General features: G+C 31.8%; 1 protein-coding gene across 2 annotated transcripts in view; it reads left to right on the forward strand.

Moving 5' to 3' along the window:
* The window catches only part of LOC109596354 (LIM domain only protein 3), a 110,191-nt gene that overhangs the window by 60,146 nt on the left and 29,534 nt on the right, over nt 1-20,511 (forward strand). Inside the window, exon 2 of one of the 2 annotated variants that reach the window (XM_049966449.1) lies at nt 7,907-7,939. The gene's annotated coding sequence lies outside the window, so the exon portion shown is untranslated. Of the gene's footprint in view, nt 1-7,906; nt 7,940-17,356; nt 17,778-20,511 lie in introns of those variants that run through there. The other variant, XM_049966448.1, reaches the window with a different exon arrangement.

Here is a 20,511-nt window from a genome sequence, read left to right on the forward strand (position 1 = left end):
CGGAAAAATATTTTCCGGACTAGTTTTCGACCAAAATAACTCTTCACATGCTTCTTGGGTTGAAGAAATTACAGACAACAATTCAAAACTTATACTTAAGTCTATTTAGAGGCATTGTCAAGTGAATGAGAGATATTATTAATTTATGTTATTTATTTTCATTATTATATTGAAATATAAATATTATTCTACTTTGTTTTAAGCCAAAACAACTATTACATGTTTCTTGTACTGAAGAAATTAAACTGAGGAGCTTAGAGCTTTCTATTGTCTCAACAACCAAAAAATAAAGTAGTTATTGTTAATTAATTGTTTCGTGATATATGAATTATATTAATTTTTTGTAAAATATCTGTATTCATTTGGCGCCCAACATTTTCATCAAATGTTTACGTTGGGCGCCAAATTCAATGAAAAAAGATACATAAATAAAAATCAATAAAAGTAATGATTTCTTTTTGACATTTGTATCATATTAATTTGTATATTTAAGATTATAAACAAAAAACTCAAAAATTGCTTTAATGTTTATATTCATTTGGCGCCCAACGTTGACAACAATTATATATGTTGGTCACCAAATGACATGAATAAAAGTTAAATAAAAATAAGTAAAAGTAATGATTTGACATTTTTTTATATATGATGCTGATTTCAACTTAATGTTTCATTAATTTGTATGAAATATATTTAAAATTATAAACAAAAACTCAAAAATTGTTTTAATAATAAAATGTGCAATGAAAATGCTTTCAAATCAAATTTTTCTTGTTTCATTTATTTTATATTCTCGTGTGATAATATAAAATTCTTACATAATATATGAATTATATTATTTTTTTGTGAAAAATTTATATTCATTTGGCGCCCAACGTTTACATCAATTATATAAGTTGGGCGCCAAATTAATGAATAAAAGATAAAAATAAATAAAAGTGTTGGTTTGAAATTTTTCTAAACATGATGGTGATGATTGTAATTTAATGTTTATTGAGTAATTTGTATGAAACTCTTTGAGGGCATCAGCAAAAGCTCAAAAATTGCTTCAATGATTTTTATATTCGAGTTAAGGATAAAAATAATCACCCTTTAAAATAACATGTGAAATTTGTTGTAAATAATAAAAGATTGTTATTAACAATTGACTTCATTAATAAAAAAAAAATGGTGGAAGAATGAAGTTTTATGTAGGAGACATTGGGTATAATAATTCAGAAACATGCAAACTAATTTATTTAAAGAATGTAACGATTATAGAGGGTAATTTGTTATTTACGAGCGTAATCCGTGGTCTAAACGCTGAATCACTGGCATGCGGTTTATCGTGTTTGCCTTTAAACTCTCATGCATCGGTCATCAAAAAAGTAAATTAATATATTTGCACGTGACAGCACGACCAATAAAATTTGTCATAACTTTAGCAAATTATTGCAGATATAACCGTGGTACAGGCAGATAACACAATACAAATGTGTAAAACGGCGCGATAACATTTGGTGTGAGAATTAGCCGGTCGGTCGGGTGGGTGCATTATCAGCGAACAGCACTTATAAGCAGCCACCAAAACAATTTAGATAAATCCAATGTCTACAATTCATAGTGGAAACAAGTAAAGTTTAGATAACGGACAGCAGTTTGGCGAATTTTCGGGTGTGGAACGGGCACAGATAGCGAAATTCCGAACCTTATCGGAATTCCAATTGAATCCAGTAGTTATAAAGACATCGCGGCGCGCCAGAGGAACAAGAGCTCCTAATTAGATAACAAGTGGAAAGTTTGTTGTTCAGAACTCACTCCCCCTCTCCAATACGCTCCGCCGCCCGTCCTCCACGACTTGACTCTTTATCGGCGCGGGGGCCCACCGACGAAATTCAAACGCTCCAAACGCGGAATAAATTTTAAATACTCCACTACAATACTTCCACAACTATTCCGCATCATCATATATTCATTCAACGCGCGCCAATTTTCTCTGAACAATGCGGTTTATACATGCCCACCCAAATTTGTGTCTTCCATCATCGTTTCTTATCACTCAAATTATTTCCTTATTATTGATTTAAGATACTGTTAAATGCTGAAGGAGTCACATATTTATATATTATCAGTGTTGGTTTAAAAGCAACATTCATCTAGCAACTACTTTGGTGGTTAGCAATGATTGTGTCTTGATAATATCAAATTCTTATATAATATATGAATTATATTATTTTTTTGTGAAAAATTTATATTCATTTGGCGCCCAACGTTTACCTTAATTATATACGTTGGGCGCCAAATTGTATGAATATCATACATAAATAAAAATAAATAAAAGTAATGGTTTCTTTTTGAAATTTTTGTATACATGATAATGGTGATTTTAACTTAATGATTAATTGATTTGTATGAAATATATTTAAGGAGATCAATAAAAACTCTAAAATTGCTTTAATGATGAAATGTGCATTGAAAATGCTTTCAAATAAAATTTTTCCTGTTTCATTTATTCTATATTTTCGTGTGATAATATTAAATTCTTACATAATATAAGAATTATATTATTTTTTGTGAAAAATTTATATACATTTGGCGCCCAACGTTACATTAATTATATACGTTGGGCGCCAAATTACATATAACATTTATATACATTATTGGTGTTAGTTTAAAAGTAAGATTCTTACTGAAACAATTGCTTTGGTGATCGGCAACGATTGTGTCTTCTCTTCTATTTGACCTACCACATGTCACCAATAGAAAAATACAATTATTTCCTTATATAAAATCTAACAGTATGTTGTCTTAAAAAATCATATTTTTGGAATTGTTTATTTTCAGCTAACGTTGACTAAAAACAAAGTAAAAAAATATATTTCTAAATTATTGATTTAAAATATAAATTGAATATGTCATTGGAACAAAATTTGTGTAACAGTTGGTTGCTGAAGGAGTCGCATATTTCGAGGTTGTTTGTTGTTGATTAGTGTCGGTTTAAAAACAACATTGTTTCTTAAACGGCCGCCTCGCCGATTGCCAACTATTGCGAGCTATGAATCCTTGGGATGGTCGTTGCTTTGGACCACCTGTTTCTCCACACAATAACGACGACCGCCTAGATAAACTCGAGAGAGCGTCTCTCTCACTTGTACGAGTTGTAAAGGGGGACTGTGACAATTGATCCGTGCTTTGAAAATCGAACAAAACATTTTTTTTTATTTTTATCGATTTTATGATGCATTTATTTGGTTTTACCAAAAACGCTTTAAGCAGTTTAATTAAGGAACGTTTATATATATATATAAATGTCAGGCCTTGATCAGAAGGTGATAATTGGAAAATTTGTTCACATTATCTTCCACCAAATTAATTACATTAATCATTTGATGCCAGGCAATTAAATAAAAATTAAATGTTGTTTCAATCATTAAACGCTGTTCTGTGTAAGAGGTGTCCTAATATGGTTTTGTCTGGGATGATGAGACTCGATATGTGGTCCGACACCTCCTCTACCTCTTACCATGAACAGTTAAGAAAGCTTTATCATACCCGAATCTTGGGCCATATTAAATTTAATTAAAATATTGTTTGCTTGTGACTACAATTCAATAACGGAATCGGCCATCAAACGTTTGCATATAAAATATGAATGAAATGATCCAATAACAGGTTGTGTGCTGAATCCAATAATTTCATTAATGGACACATCGATTCTATTACGATCATTACGTGTTGAGGCAACGCGGCATAGTAGCCGATTGCAAATTGACTTGAATCACTCACTTCTAGACAAGAAGTGCAGTGATATGGCGTTTAACGAAGTTGTTAAGCGGCCGCAAAAGAAAAACCCCAGAGCATGTCGATCCTAACGATATTGACACAACATTTACCGGCCAACTTTTGCGTGGGTGAGCGTTGAACTGTTGATGAACACATGAACACATTGGCTCCCACGTAACGTGGCTCTTTTTCTCCTAACGTGGTACAGGTGTCCGAATTAATATACAAAAACCATTTGCATATAAAAGTAATGAACATGGCCCATAAAACGGTTAATTCGCTAAGTTTTACGAGATATTTCTCGTATGTGGGCTATAAATTGTCGTTGTGTTGTGGCACAGGCTAATTAGAAAATATTTAAGTGTTTAAGGTGAAGAGTTTTGTTGGATATTGACCCACATTAGTGGGTTTTAAACAAAATTTTTTATTCGAAGCAGTAAAAGGTAAATCTTGGACTGTACCTACGTCCATTCTTCTGCCATTATCGTATTACACGAGCCGGATAATATTACAGTTCGCATTGAAAATTCCACACCACAAATTATCGATGATGGCATCTCAATCGACGCATTCTTAAGCATATAGTCCATTTCCTGAGTCGTGATCCGTTTGCGGCTCACAGCAAATGGGGTCCGTGCGACCGTTTAGAGAAACAATGTGTGGCTGGTCCGTGTTGCATTTTTCCGCCGTTCTACCCCGGGATAATCGTCCCATCCTCAAGTGAACGATTTGCAAGTTTAGGTAAACCGGCCGCATTCCTCAGTAAAGACTCGGACCTCTCGGTTCTCTACGCTGAGCCCGATCAAAACGACGTCACACTTGCAGGTCGGCATCTTCATGTGCCACGTGGAATTGCTGCACAATTCAGATTTGTGCGATAAGCTTTGGTTTAGATAATTGCTGGCTTCGTCTCTTGGGAGCACCTGCATTGTCACACGTAACACATTTTATTATGAATATTGCTTTATTTTTGCCTCCAACGAAGGACATCGGCAATTGAACGCCTCCTCGTGGTATTCGGCACATCCAACATTTTTTTTTTTTTCATCCGTCGACCTCGCTTCAAAACGCTTCGTACCGCTTTTAATCATTATGCGTCGGAGTGAATGCCGACCGGTGCGATCAGATGGTGTCCGTGTACAAGTTTGGCAACGTGGGCAGCAACAGTGCACCGCCGCGACCGTCGAGCGTGGAAGAGAAGAAGAGGAGACGAGTTGGCAGACCAACAGACCAAGAAGCAGAAAGAAAACCGGTTGGAGGTCGACAGTGCAAGGCGAAGGCATCACAAAGCACACGTGGGAGTCACAGTACAGAACACAGGGACACACTAAACGATGGAATACCTACACCACGGACCGTGTGCACTCCGGAGATTCGGCGGTGCCCCGACATATTTTTTCGCTTCGTGGCCGTTTAAGTCGTTTCCAAAAATAAGTTGTAAATTCGTGATTCACAGTTTATATCTTATTAAAAAATTGATTAGTATAATTATTAATTGGAGCCCAACATAAATTTGATCCTAAGAACTGATAAGATTCATAACTGGGCTACATATGGCCTTGTTAAAAATTTTTAAGAACAAAATTTTCAATCACTCTCAACTGTAGAAGCAATAAACAACATTAATTTTAACAAATTCAATAAAATATCTTGAAATAATAAAGTACATGTAGCTGTAAATTGTTTTACCAGACAAGATGAAATCAGATTAATAGCTGTATAAAAGAAGATTTCTAATCTTGCTTTTGATCTAATCTTCTAAACTTTTATTAGGTAATATGACTGATTAACAAGGAATCTCCAATAAACAAAAAGTCTACAAAAAATAAAGGACTTAAGATGTTGTTGGGATACAATAAAGGATCAATAACTAAAAGTTCCATTAGTCATTTCAGTTTTGCATTCTCCCAAAATATTACTCCAACATTTCAGAAGATTGAGGGTTATTCAAAATATTAAATTTACGTTTAAATTCTAATTTCTTTCCCACAATTTCTATTTTGGCGCCCAACTTATCAAACGTTGGGCGCCAAATATTTGTGTATATTTCTAAAACTTACAATTCAATAAAATATTTTGAAAAAGACAATATAATATGTAGTTGTAAATTGTTGGTTTTGCCATACAAGATTTCTAATCTTGCCAAAAATCAAATCTCCTAATCTTTAAATAGCCAATTTGTCTGATTATCAAGGAACAATAAGAACCAACAAAAAATTTCCTGATCCAATTATTTTAATGTTAAAATCGTGGTTCATAGTTTATATCTTATTAATGTAGTTATTAATTATCCAACGTAAACAACTAATCTTTAAGGAACAATAAGTATCAATATTAACAAAATTTCCTTAATTCAATCACTTAAATGATCAATAAGGTCGTGGTTCATAGTTTGTATCTCGTTAAAAACCGTTTAAAAGACTTGATTAATCCAATATAGTTATTAATTGGAGTCCAACGGAAACATGTTCGTAGTAACCGACGGTGATCCATAACTGGGCCATATTTGACCCCGCTGAAAAACTTTACGAACAAGGTTTTTAATCAGATTCGACTGCGAAAGCAATTAAAAACATCGAATCGATTATCCAGGTATTCTTAGAGTAAAACGATTATTGAAAATGAACCAGTGAACTTACGATGTTACGTGCTTTGTCAATTAGTTGATATATTTCTAGTCCCTAGTGCTATAATTACTTTTTTATGTCGTTTTTAAAAAGATTTAAAGAGGCAATTAATTTTACTTTATTAGGTAATTCATTATACAGACGAGGTGTAATAAAACTAAAAGATTCTTGTGTTGTAGTTTGTTAACTTGTGAGAACTACAATGGAAATTACTGATTTATGTTGGGCTTTTGTAATTATATAGGTTCTATTATAATGTAATTTCAGTTAAATTAATGGCTTTTTAAAGATTTTCTCAACGGATATTTCCTCGGAAATTTTAATTACATACCGGACTAATTATTTCTCAAATTATGCCACATAAACGTATTTTAAAACTGGAACCAACTAATTAATTATCAAATGTATCTACATTAATTTAGTACAAGGAGACGGTTTCCACCAAATATTTATTATAAACACGCCAGTTGTGTATTAAAATAATTAACATACTTTTTATAACGGGAACAACAATTAATTAAAATGGGAATGAGCCAAAATTGTTTATTTGATTATTTAATTGGTCAGTATTAAAAGAAAAAAATTCCAAATATTTTAACATTACTCTTTGCCCACACACTCATTAATAATAATATTAATATTACGCTTAATTAGCTTAAAATTTTGTGTTACTTCAGGTTAAAGATGCCACACTGACTAATTAATTGTACCAGAAAGCAGATGCTCATTTCTTCAAATGTCAATATTACTCAGCAGGAATTTCAGCTTACAAAATACCGAGAAATGGGCATTGTTTAATTATATATTTATTGATTTTTGAGCGCAGGTTTAAATTTATGGAGAGTGGATTATCTTGTACCATAAATTAGGTGTAAACGTAGGCGACATTCTTTTCCGGTTCGTGTGACCAACATCGAGAACAACATAATTCAATAATAAAAATATTTTAAACTTTCCCATGTTCAGCTGGGTCCGAAATAACAGGGATTTTCATCCGGGAAGACGCAGAAAACAAAACTCTTTCCGTCTCACTTGATATTTTGTGCCTAGGCACAAAAACTAAACGATTAAATCTCTCGGCACAACATAAAATTGTTCACGCGATCCTTCAAGAATTTACAGAAGTGGCGTTAAATTATATGATTGTTTCTTAAAAAACAGAATCAATTACCAACAGGAAACCCTCGAGGATGAATTTTTATTGTAGAAACAAAACATTTAATTATGTTTTGTGCTCTGCAATGAAATTAGTTTTTGTATAAGCGTTTACGAGGAATTAATTACTATCTTAATTGATTTTCTTGTAGCTTAGTTTAATTTGTCTCTTGGGGTTTAATTTTGAGCGCATTTTGTTTTTTTTTTACTTCACGGTGTGGTGCGACTTTTAAGGGATCACATCATTTCATTCGATTTAAAATAGTTTGAGCCGAACAAAATGGTTTCAATAGTCTCACCCCTAAAAATAAAAGATCAATAATATAAGGTCTGTTTCTATTAACGTTTTGCTTTTTCCTTTTCAGATTGATGCACGACTACGAGCCCGTAAATTAAAAGTAAGTTTTAAGTAGTTACTTTTTGTTTAGCTGCCTTTAATTCCGACATATTTTTTACTGAAATCTCATTAATACTGATTGGCTTTAATTATTTTTCGAAATGCTCCCTTCATTATCTTGCCACTGCTGTTAATGAAATAAAATGTTTTGCAGAGATAATTAATAGAGTTATGCAGTTTATTTTTTGCCCGTTTAATTATGTAAAGGTAGAAAATAAGTAATTAGCGAAATATTTAGAAAACGAGTTATTTTAAAGCAATCGTGAGCGTTGGTAATTAATTGGCCGCTATCCGTGTGCACCAAATGATTCATACATTAGGTAATAACCATATTAAAATTTATGGCGTGTTATTTTAAGTTTTAGTGAAAGCCATTCAATCAACAAAATTCGTATTTTTTTTTTGTCTTTACCATTTGCATATTATTTATATCCGTATATTCGGTGGTAGCGTTGGAAAGAGGAGAGATGTTAACAAGTCAAAAAGATACGTAAACACATTTACATATACTATGGCACGAATTCAACGTTTCAGTGCAGTTCACCTTTTACTAAAACAGTTTTCTTTAAAGACCACAGAACGGTGTACTAGACCTGGAGTCACTGTGATGAAGTTGGGTTGTGGGGATCAATAACTAAAGGTTTCATTAATCGTTTCTGTTCTGCATTCATTAATTCGAACCCGTTCTCTTCCGCCAACGTTCGTTATTGTCATTTTATTTTAGCTTAATTCCTAACTCTTGGCGCCCAACTTATTATATGTTGGGCGCCAAATACATGTGTATTTTTCTAAAATATACAATAAAGGGTCAATAACTAAGAGTTCCATTAGTCGTTTCAGTTTTGCATTCTCCCAAAATATTACACCAACTTTTTAGAAGGTTTGAATGTTCTTCAAAATAATAAATTCACATATAAATTCTAATTTCCTTTCCACAATTTGTATGTTTTGGCGCCCAACTTATCATACGTTGGGCGCCAAAGATTTCGATGGTTATCAGAAATTAGACAAAATTAATTACATTTCAATACAAACTACACAAACATTTGCATGAAGAATCAATAATTTTTGATTGTTCATCATTATTTACTCTAAAAAGTCAAAAAAGATTATAAATAGCAAAGTGTACGTGTCATTATTCAAGTGTGTACTGAGTAATACTGACTGGAGGATGTCGGTTTAGTTTTTGTCTTTTTGGCATCATTTGTCGGAAGATGGCCAAGCTAGCAGCGATATCGAATGATGAATCGCCCGGCCATATCCATCATACATATGAAATATGCAAATGATTTTATTTTAACACACCTTAACTCAAGCATGCCACACAGAAAGGCCGTACATAAACTTTCCGTACACGCAATTCACGTGCGTCACGCACTAGGAATAAGACATCACCCTACTATGTTACTACCGCACAGCCCAACACAACGTTCGCTCCTCTCTCTAATTAGCCACGTACTATAGATTGTTTATTGGTGTAACATGCGTGTCGGAACAACGCTGAATGCAAAATATACGAATGTGGATCTCGACGTAGTTCGTTGCCTTGTTTTTGATGATCATATCACTTAATTAGGTGTCTCGAGAGACGCTCTTCATTTTTTAACACGTGCATGCCTGCATAATGATGATGGAACGCCTTGTTACTTTGTGGTCCATTTTAAATTGGACATAGATTATGCACAAAGGTGAAGGCATACATCGTCTCCACTGTATACAACTTGTTGAAGCCAGAAACAGTTACATACATTCGTATTATTAATGTAATTAATTTGATGGACACCAGCACGGTGTTACGAAGTGAAAATTAAATGGTCCACCATTCGTATTTAAAGCTGCACCGCAACGGCATCATTTTTCTGAATCATTCGCCCGGCAGTCGATATCGCGGGTGGCGGGAAACAAAAGCCGGTGAAACGGGCGGCAGCAGCTGCGTCCAAAATGCAGGAAATATGCTAATGTTATCAGAAGTTGTTCTTCCTCACTTATTTGCTCGTTGCAAACGTGGCTGCCCACCAACTTCATAACACCTGAAACAGGCCATTCGCATTCCCTCTTCAATCATGCCGCACCAGACTTACTTAGCTTGACGATGGCGTGATGGCGGGCTTGCTTGATTTCCCCTTTTTCGGGGGTGTTTAGGGCGAAGTAAAGACTCGACGCATTTGCATACTGGAAATTGAAACTTAGATCCGTTTATGTGACAGATACTACTTGTAATTTGTGTCTGGTGTGAACAAAGCTCTTACTACACTTACAACGTTTTAAATTTAAATTTTTAGCTACTCTAACCTTATTTAAACATGTATTATATGTTGGGCGCCAAATATTCGTGTATCTTTCTAAAAAAGTGTAGTATATTTTCAATTATTTCTATGTAAATGTGACAAAGCCTTGCCCCTTATTGATTATAATTTTAATAACAAATTAAATTCTAGCTGAAAAGAAAAGAAAAACAAAAAAAAATTTAAAAGAATATTTCGTTGGGCGCCACCTTTTGAATGTTTTGGCGCCCAACTTATTATACGTTGGGCGCCAATTATTTGTATATTTTCAATAATATCCATTTAAATCACCTTACTTTCTGAATAATAAAAACTATTGATGTTTCACTGGGTCAATAAAATTTTCTCCTCCACTCCACCTCTGCGCATAGCCTCCAAAATAATGCGACAAGTATATTGACCTTGAGGTTATATTCCTGGGCGAAGGTAAAAAACTAATAATAAATTCTTAATAGGCGACACTAAGCAAACACAATCCAGCAACTGATATAAAAATGCTCATTGTACTGTGGGAAAGGAAAATAATTGTACCGCTGCAGTGGCAACAACTTGTGTTATACGACATGATTTATATGAACTGATATGGTTGGGGAAAAAATGTTTATTAATAAAATAGTGCTTGGTTAACCAAAGAAATATTGTAAATTGATTAATTAACATAATAAGTTTAATCACATGGAGCTATTAATTTTTGGTGCATTGTCATGGGATGAGACATCCCCACACTGTGTGTGACACACAACAGAAACGTTGTGCACCATTAATTGTCCTCCATATAATTTAATAACGTCATAAGCAATGTAATTTATGTGTAAAGTTATTAATATATTTATTTTGGCATTGGTACAAGAAAAAAAAAACGGAAACATGTGGATGAAATGCGTCGGTATAATTAATCATAAAGTAAAATGGCAATTGCTATTCCAAATGTCAGAAACGAAACCGTATTCTGTTACATTATTAATTTTATGTAGAATTTTGCGGATTCAGATTCATGTCGGCCTGACAAAACCATTGCTGTACTTTTTTTTGTTGGCGGAACAAACCGACTGTCGTTTTAAAAATGTAATTTCAATTATGCTCATAATGAGTTTTGAGTGGCGGAATGATTTATTCCTTCGGCGCGATAAGATCCTAAATCCTATGAAATTTGTGAAATTACTCGACGGATAATTAATAAATAACAAATCCTATGTAATTGCATATTTGAGGCTGTATAATACCGCAAACAATAATTAATTTTTCAGTCCTCATCTTCGAATTACTCGTTACTTTCACGGACACTGCAATTATCGTAATATTATAATTACTGAGGAACGTGTTTTGGGAAGCACAAATTAAAAATTAATTGTTATTCAAATTTGAGAGAATTGTGATACAATCACCGCACAAAAACCTTTTAATGTAACTGTAAATTTTAATTGCTTCGTTACTTTCCACATTATTATTTGTGACATGATCTCATGGATTACCATACGCCCACACAAATTTTTACATTACATACATAATTATGATCCATTATTATGAGGAGTCGCCATAAAAATATTGATTTATTGAATAATGCAATTAAGAGTTTTTTGCTGGGGAAATTAATCTTTGCACATGTGACATCTAGACATGGATTTATGGCTGTTTATGATAATATCTGTTTAATTCATACGATATTAACACAATAAATCGCGATGGTCTAGCATGTGTTTGTTCGCAATTAAATCGGATTTCGTAATACTAATTCAATTTTAAAAGATATTCGGGTCAGGCGAAAAGGTTGTGTCGTAAAAAATATATAAAAAAAAATTTTAATAATTGCTTCTCGCCTGGCTGACCAGTCGACCTCGTTTTTATTGTGCGATCTTTTTTTCACTTTGGGTTAAAATAGGTGTCACAAAACGGATGTTCCATTGAACGTTCGCTTCCGTCAACGTCCGTTATTGTTATTTCATTTTGGTTTAAGATTTACTGTGTTAACACCTTATTTTATTTTTCTTTGGGCTGATTTTTTGGAAACAAACAGAACAAAGAATATTTGGTTGGGCGCCACGATTTATACTTATTTTACGTTGGGCGCCAAATTCTCGTGTATTTTTTTAAAATGGGCAATATAGTTCATATTTTTTATGAGTACAGTATATTTTCAATTACTTCTATTTAAATGTGACAAATTATATTCATCGATGTGACACTTATCAATTAAAATAAGTGTTAAATAAATTAAAATCTAAATAACATTGGCGCCCAACATATATTATACGTTGGGCGCCAAAATATATGTTGGGCGCCAATATTTTTCTCCAACAGACAAAATAATAGATATTTTCTGTAAATATAATACGACGTGAAAACACCTTTCCTTACTAAAACGGAGACCAATTTATATGTACAGGCACATAAATAAATTAAGATAAAATAAACAGTTTCACTGGAAAAAAAAAATACTGTCGAACAACAATTTTATATGTTGCAATTTTAAGGAATCCGTGATTTAATTCGTCGCCATGCGGTACATAACAATAAATAAAATAAAAAATGTATGAAAGCAGCGAAATAAAAAGCGGCATGCACTAAATTAAAGTTACAACAAACAGACTGACGCGCCATAAAAAGTAACAATTTTAAATTTCAAATTCATCCAATCTCTTATTGTAAATTACCGTTCGTACTGGGATGCAGTTGCATTTTCTGGAAAATAAAAACGCACATTATGCAACTGCATTATATCTTCCACCGGAATTATTAAAGCTATTCGGAGCGTTTTTAAGGCTAATTTGAAATGCCAATGTTGTTAAATAGGGCTTCTTTCGCTTTTCAAATCAGAATTATGCTTTTGTTGCATATCCTTCGGAGTATTTCATTTATCCGCTTGCAAATATTTTAATTATTGTGTTTGCATAATGCTTACAACAGTTATTAAAACGAATTTATTGTTGCAGAGTTATAGATAATTTAAATTCCACCTCAATGCACAATGCGGAATTATTTCAGACTCAATTTTATGTTTAAAACATGCTAATATTTAATTAAAAAATTGTTGAACGTTTGTGTTTTATTAACTGGAGATAATAAATTACAAGAAGATGGCACGGTGTAACAGGATGATTAAGGAAAAAAAGCCAACGTCTTTGGAGGTATTAAAAGATGATAATGGTAAATAATTAAAGTGGCAAATAAAGAGGAAAATTAAACAAGAACAATAGTTGAGAATAACAAATTAGGAACATTTACAGAGGCAATTTGAGTCGGTGATGATTGTAATTTTTCCATCAGTTAGAGTAGTAATTTCGTAGTGTTTTTGCCTGTAAGAGTGATTGCAGCGAAGCACCATGGTCTGTAAACCATGAAATTAACAGTGAATAACACATACAATATAATTCTATTTTGCAGCAACGACGTTCGCATCCAACAAGAAAAAAACGCGTTTACAATATTATTATTCACACTCGTTTTTATTAATTATTATTTATTGCTGCAAAAAAAGCCCCGTTTATTAATTCTCTGTAAGTAAATTGGCTTTCTTTTGTTGAAGATGATAAATTGACCATGTACAAAGTGCACTTTGTATGTTGGAACTGTAAAAAGTATTCCAAACACCAATGAGGGCGTTCCTTATGTTGATTGTGCTTAAAATTGATGGAATTCGTTGTGAAAATGACTTGTAATAATTGTAAAAAGTTATTTATTTAATAAATAAACAGTAATATTAATTAACAAAAATGTGTACACATATTTAATTAATATAAACTTAAAATGATACAGTGATAGGTTAAAATTAAAAAGTTATTTAATTAAATTAATTAAATTTTTAGTTGTTGTTCACAAATACAGAATAACAAATAAAATATTTGATACTTGATGTACAAAATTGCACTAAAATAAAACAAATAAAAATGTGCATGCACCTCAAATTTATTTAATTAAACAAATTTTTTTGTCTCACATAAATACACAATATAAAATAAAATATAATTCTACAACAGAACAAACATTTTAAAACAAATAACATTATAATAAAAAGTTGCTTTGTGATTTTCGTGCCATTAAACATAAAGAAAAATGGTAAAAAGTTCAAAAATGGTGTGATTGTTGTAAGCTAGAAACTAATACGATTAGTTTCATGTCAATAAATCATTTACAAAATAAAACGTTAACCTTGAAGCTATGTAAAACGAACCCCGTGATACAGTTATATAAATTGTTACACCCATAAATCATCGGTTTTACGGCATTTTTCCCCTACTAATTTATTGTAAAATGCATTCTTCGACTGCACTACATTATTTTAATACGGCTATAAATAATGCTAGTTATACACATTATAATTTCGTGGTCTGTGTAATTAATTTGTGGTAAAATATGTTATTATTACCCCGAGTAATTAGTTGTAACTAACGCTTTTGCTTGTGATTAAAAATTATTGTTAATAGCCAGTTGTGTGTGTAGATGTGAATATAATAATCTCAGCTATGTCTTATAATTTACTGCTTGTTAACGTTTGATTAATAATTATAAATGGAATTTTAATTTACACAAATTAGGTAGATCACAATGTAATATAATATTAGCCATCGATCAATATTATGAAATACGTCGAATACCGACAACAAACTTCAAAACCATGCGTTGTTTAAAAATTTTAATTACATTACTTCAAAAAATTAATACCAGAGCTTAATTAGGAATTATTGTTACGCCCGTGAATTAATGGCAAGAATAATTAAAGATGCTGAAATCGATAGAGGGGATTTTTCTTTTTATCTACTTAGATAACCATAACTTACATTTATATATCTAAGGCAATTTATCTTAACATTGCAATGATTTAATTCGGAAACTCCCCTTAACAAGTTATTTTATGAGAAGGGAGGATAATTCCTTTTTTAATTAAATAGAACCACTTGATCTCCGGACGTGGTCTTCTCTGTGTGTATCTGATTTTTTACTCACAAGGTTGGTGGTAAAAGGAGACTGAAGGGTAAAAACAAACATTATTTTTGCCATTATAAATTATGTATAAGTAAATAGTTAATTGTAACAGCTGAACAATGCGGGTTTAATTAATCAATACGCAAGCCATTCGTCATTATCATCACTTTTGCCAAGGTTGTGTACAGTTTTATGTTATTTATTACTTTGTCATAGTCATTTAATATTATTACCTTTGCTTACAGTTATAAGATATCAAATTTAACAAAGACCAAATGTATTATCGTGTGAAAGGTTTTGTTTGTTACTTCATACGTATATTCAATGTTTCTAATTGTAGTTTCAACAATTTATGGTTTCCAATTAAGTGTTGCCTTCCATAGAGTGTTACTACAATCTATGATGACAATAATCCACCTCCTACCAATAATACCATAAATGCATCTGAATGGAAACATCTGCCCTTAATATGAATTGATGTTGCCAATTACGTTTACAAGTGTTAACCCCCGTACACCCCATCACAATTCTCATGACCATAAAGACGTACTTATGTACATAAGTTTTTGAAATGAAAAGTTAGCCAGTTATTTATTTAAAGTAAAATTTATGTGATTTATATATTATAAAACAAAGGATGAACAATAATATTGTATGTACTTATAAATTATGATAACCTAGTGATACACGTACTTATCTCTATGTTCAAGTGTGTTTTTATTTGTAATCAAATATTGATTACATTATTTAAACACTTCACTAATTTTTGAAAACATGTAATAATAACTTTTTTAAACATTCAAATGTTTATATATTTTTTAAACCATATTTAATGGAATAAAACGAAACAAAAATATTCTGTTGGGCCCCACTGTATTCCTGTTCATTATTCATGGAACCTAGTGCCCAATGTATATTGTGTATGTTTGTGTGGGTGATTAACGTTTAGATTTAAAGTAGGACACTGATTTAAAAATTACTTATATTATTAAATTTAATATAATGTAATGTGCCATCCTTCTATTTATATATTTATTATTAAAAGAATATTTTAAATAATATTAATTTAATTACAATTTTAATATATAATAATAATTTCCAAACAAGTATTATTTTGTTGGTTTGATTCTGCATTTTAGCCTAGTAACTAGGTAGGTTTTCATTGATTTTATATTTGTTCTTTAAAAAATGGTTTATTCTAACATAATATACACTTACAATTTGTTGAAATATATTTCGTTGGACGCCATTCAATTCATTAAATTAATTTGGCGCCCAACGTTTTGTCAAACTTTTTACTTTATTTATTAAATATAACACAAATATTTTAAAATCAAATCATTTCTTATAAATTCAATATATGGGATTTCATATTTGTTTCTTAAAAAATCGTTAATTCCAATATAATATACACTTATTACAAACAAAAGATATTACGTTGGGCGCCAATTAAATTAATTTGGCGCCCAACTTTTGTCTATATTTATTAAAAGTTTATTAAATCTAACACAAATATTTTAAAATTAAATTATTTCTTATACATTCAATATTTGTTTCTTAAAAAATCGTTAAATCCAATAGACACTTATTATTAGAAAAACATTATGTTGGGCGCCAATTAAATTAATTTGGCGCCCAACGTTTCTTTATTTTTTTTAAGTTTGTTCACTTTTATACAATAATCAACCGGAATCGACTCTACATTTTGATTATACATTAAAGTTTAAATTGTTTTGGTAGATTAAAAGTAAGTATTATTAAGAAAGTGCATTTCAATCGATCAAAAATATTAAAAGATAATTTATTATTTAATAAATATTATCAAAGTAGATTTGGCAACATGTAATTAAATCACCCCCCACAGACAACGGAACACTTCACCAGTGACTAAAGGGAAGAAAGACATTTGATCGAAGCGAGGCTAAACGTTTAGATAATTGCGAATTTTCCACCAATACTGATTCCAATTACACCAACCCGACACTCTTCCATTCGGCAACAATACCGGGCTAATTAATCAAAATAAAACAGCAATACGCAGACGATGCGATGGTGCGTCCCCATAGCATCGCAGTGCCCAAGGTTCATTGTGTTCCCCCCACCCCAGGCACCCTAATAGGGTGCCATCCCCCGTGTTGGTTCGCTTGTAGACTCACTTCTACCATTCTCAAATTGCTTTTCAATATCATTCAGAGCCCGGCGTCGGACGCACACACACACACAGTACAGCAAAGCCAGCCAACAGCCGAGCCCGACCATTCGACTCGGCCGAGAAACGGGTTCGCAGTTGCGAGTTTCACTGAACGCGACCAGTCCGCATCCAGGTTTTGTCAGGGGAATGTCGCCCGGTTTCACTGCGCTCTGAAACCCCGTAACTCACGTGCAGGAGACCCCAGTCAGACGAAAAGTGCGTTTCCGCGGTTCGTTTCAGCTGTGTGAACGGTCGGCCAGTGCGTACACATTCACTCATTGCTTTTTGGTGCTGTGATTATTTATTATTCCACGGTTTTTTCATTAATTTACACTTGATTATTTTATTTATTTTTTGTTGTGATTCAGTGATCGGACCACCTCTTTGGTTTATTGTTATTTTTTGTTTGCGGCTTTTGAAATGGATTACTCAGATGTCCTGCTGTAAGTACTTTCTCTATAATCGTATGTAAGTTAGCAATTAATTATAGTAATTATGTGTCCAACTTTCTGAATACTAAAGATGAAAATACCCAAGTATTATTCCACAGAAAGTCTGAATGTTACAAAGTTTTATTGATATTTTTATGGTACTTTTAATCGTTGCGAAAATGCCACATGTTCTTTACAATTTACTCACTCAGAATTGGCGGTAAACAAAACTGGACGAACACATGCTTTGTAATATTTTATCATGATTATTTACGTTTTGTTGTCTGTTATGTGTTGCTAAGTGATAATTTTTAGATAAAAATATTGATAAGAAGCATAAAAAAAGATCATTTCGTACTACTTTAGGAAGTTTCGAATGTGCCCAGACTGAAATTTTATGTTAACACCTTAACAAATTAAGGTATAATGTTATATTTAAAGTTGAAAAATTATAAATAAAACATAAATCCACGAGTTTTATTATTTAACATAATAGAACTATTTATTTTCAAGCTTTGGTTTTGAAACTTATTTTTAAATAAAGCACAAAGTGGATATTAAAATCTTACAAACTCAAGAAACATTAAATATTTAGTCCTTTACTTTTAATATGTGTTTTTAAAATCAGGTACATATTTACATTTAATATTAGAAATTAAAAAAGTATATTTTTCTTTTATTAATGTTAATCGTGGCAAATACTTTTATTTTCTTAGTTTCTAATACGAATTTTATTCACTAAACTACAATTGTATTATTAAGGTTTTAATGAAACATAATTAAAGTGTAAAGAAAAATATATGTATTATATACAACATAATTCTATTTAACTTTTTCAAATCAACAACTGGTACACTCTGGTACATTGATACCATTCGTCTAGTGGTAAATTATCAATTAAAAATAATATTAAATTAATAATTTTAATAAAATATGAATAAATTTATATTCCGTTGGGCGCCATTCGATTTCTTAAATTAATTTGGCGTCCAACTTCTGACTACATTTACTAAAAGTTTGTTAAATCTAACACAAATGTTTAAAAAATAAATTTTGTGCCTTTTATATTTATTTCTTAAAAAATCGATAATTCTAACATAATTTACATTTAAACACTAAAATAATATTACGTTGGGCGCCAATTGATTAATAAATTAAATTGGCGCCCAACGTTTAACAAACTTTTTCTTTATTTTTTAAAAATTTGTTAATTTTTGCACAATAATCAACCGGAATCATCAAGTACTTTTATTAAAATACCAAATTCCACTTAAAACTGTAATATTTAATATAATAAAATTGCTTGAAAAGTGTGTAAACATTTTAAGAAATTCAAAATTATTGAATTTTGGAAATATAACAAGGGTGCAACTTGATTACATTTGTTGACAGGCTGGCAACATTGAGTGGCGGCACAACAATGAACAGAGCCGTCTTTTGTGCAAATTCCGAGAACGATTCTTGTATGGTACACAGATTAAGTAAACAGTCTGCAATAAACATTTTAACAAAAACAGTTTTCTATTCGCCCATTCCGTCTCTATTAACCAGTTAAGTGAAACTGGTCAAAAGATCTTGATTATTTATGATCTTAAAGTAATTTCGGTTGTGGTTAAAATGCCAACAAAATCAAAATTTTACGAACATTCTAGTGGACGATAAAACGAAAATATTTGTATGCTAAAAACTACCAACAAATTAACAATAATGTAGTTGACATCATAAAAACGGTGTAAAATTAAAAAAATGTTGTTGCAACCGCAAATAGGATGTTAAGAATTAACTATAAATCAGTCAAACCAATTAACATTACATAAAACTTTTATTAACAGGAAAATTGCTGTGAAAACCCCAATAGTTAAAATATTTTCAAATAAATGAATATGTAAAATCAAAAAACTATTAAATAAGTAAACTTATTACAATTTAAGAGGAAAACCATTAAAACCGTTTTAAATACTGTAAATTACATTCTTTAATAAACGAAAATTTGCGTCGCCAATAAAATTATTTTATTTTATTGCCAGATTTATTAGTAAATTTGAAATGTCAATTTTCCGTTTCCAATAGAGAGACTTTGCCTCACCCCAATACCCCATAACAGCTTATTTCCTTTGCATTTATAAGTACGAGTTAACACACATTCAGTTTTAATTATTCTAACTCAATCGTCGTGTGTTAATGTGAAACCAGTCTGGGAAGTCAATGAGTTCCTGTTTTTTTCTTTCTTCCTTCTTCATCTCGCACGCCGGCCAATGGCGATGCGGTTTGAGAAATCTCTATTATATTCGTCATCCTTTGTTTAATATTGGAACAATTCACCCATACACCTGGGCCTTTTTATACTATTTATTACCTCTGCAAGGGCTTCCATCGGTCGGTATTTCGGATTGTGCCCACATGTAATTCTTTGAGCAGGTAATTGTACCTTTGCCGAGACGGTTTATGGCAAGGCTTAAAAGTAAACCCATTAAAAGTTTGCACTTCAGTCCTTAACCTTTAGGTGTTAATATTTTTTTCATTATCGCCACACTTTTGCATTCGTTAAGATATTGGAGGCATCCACGATGCGTTGACCCGGCAAATATTTGTTTAAATTGCATATTATTTTGGATTATTGAACCTGCTATCTGCTATTGTTGCATTTATTAAGATACAGCCAACAAAACGTTAGTTGTTTGACTTCTGGGGACGTCGACTAGACACAACTTCGAGGAAAAACTTATGGTGGGCTGTGGTGCACAAA

The sequence above is a fragment of the Aethina tumida genome, chromosome 4 (assembly GCF_024364675.1).
Source record: "Aethina tumida isolate Nest 87 chromosome 4, icAetTumi1.1, whole genome shotgun sequence".
Taxonomy (NCBI): Eukaryota; Metazoa; Arthropoda; class Insecta; order Coleoptera; family Nitidulidae; genus Aethina; species Aethina tumida.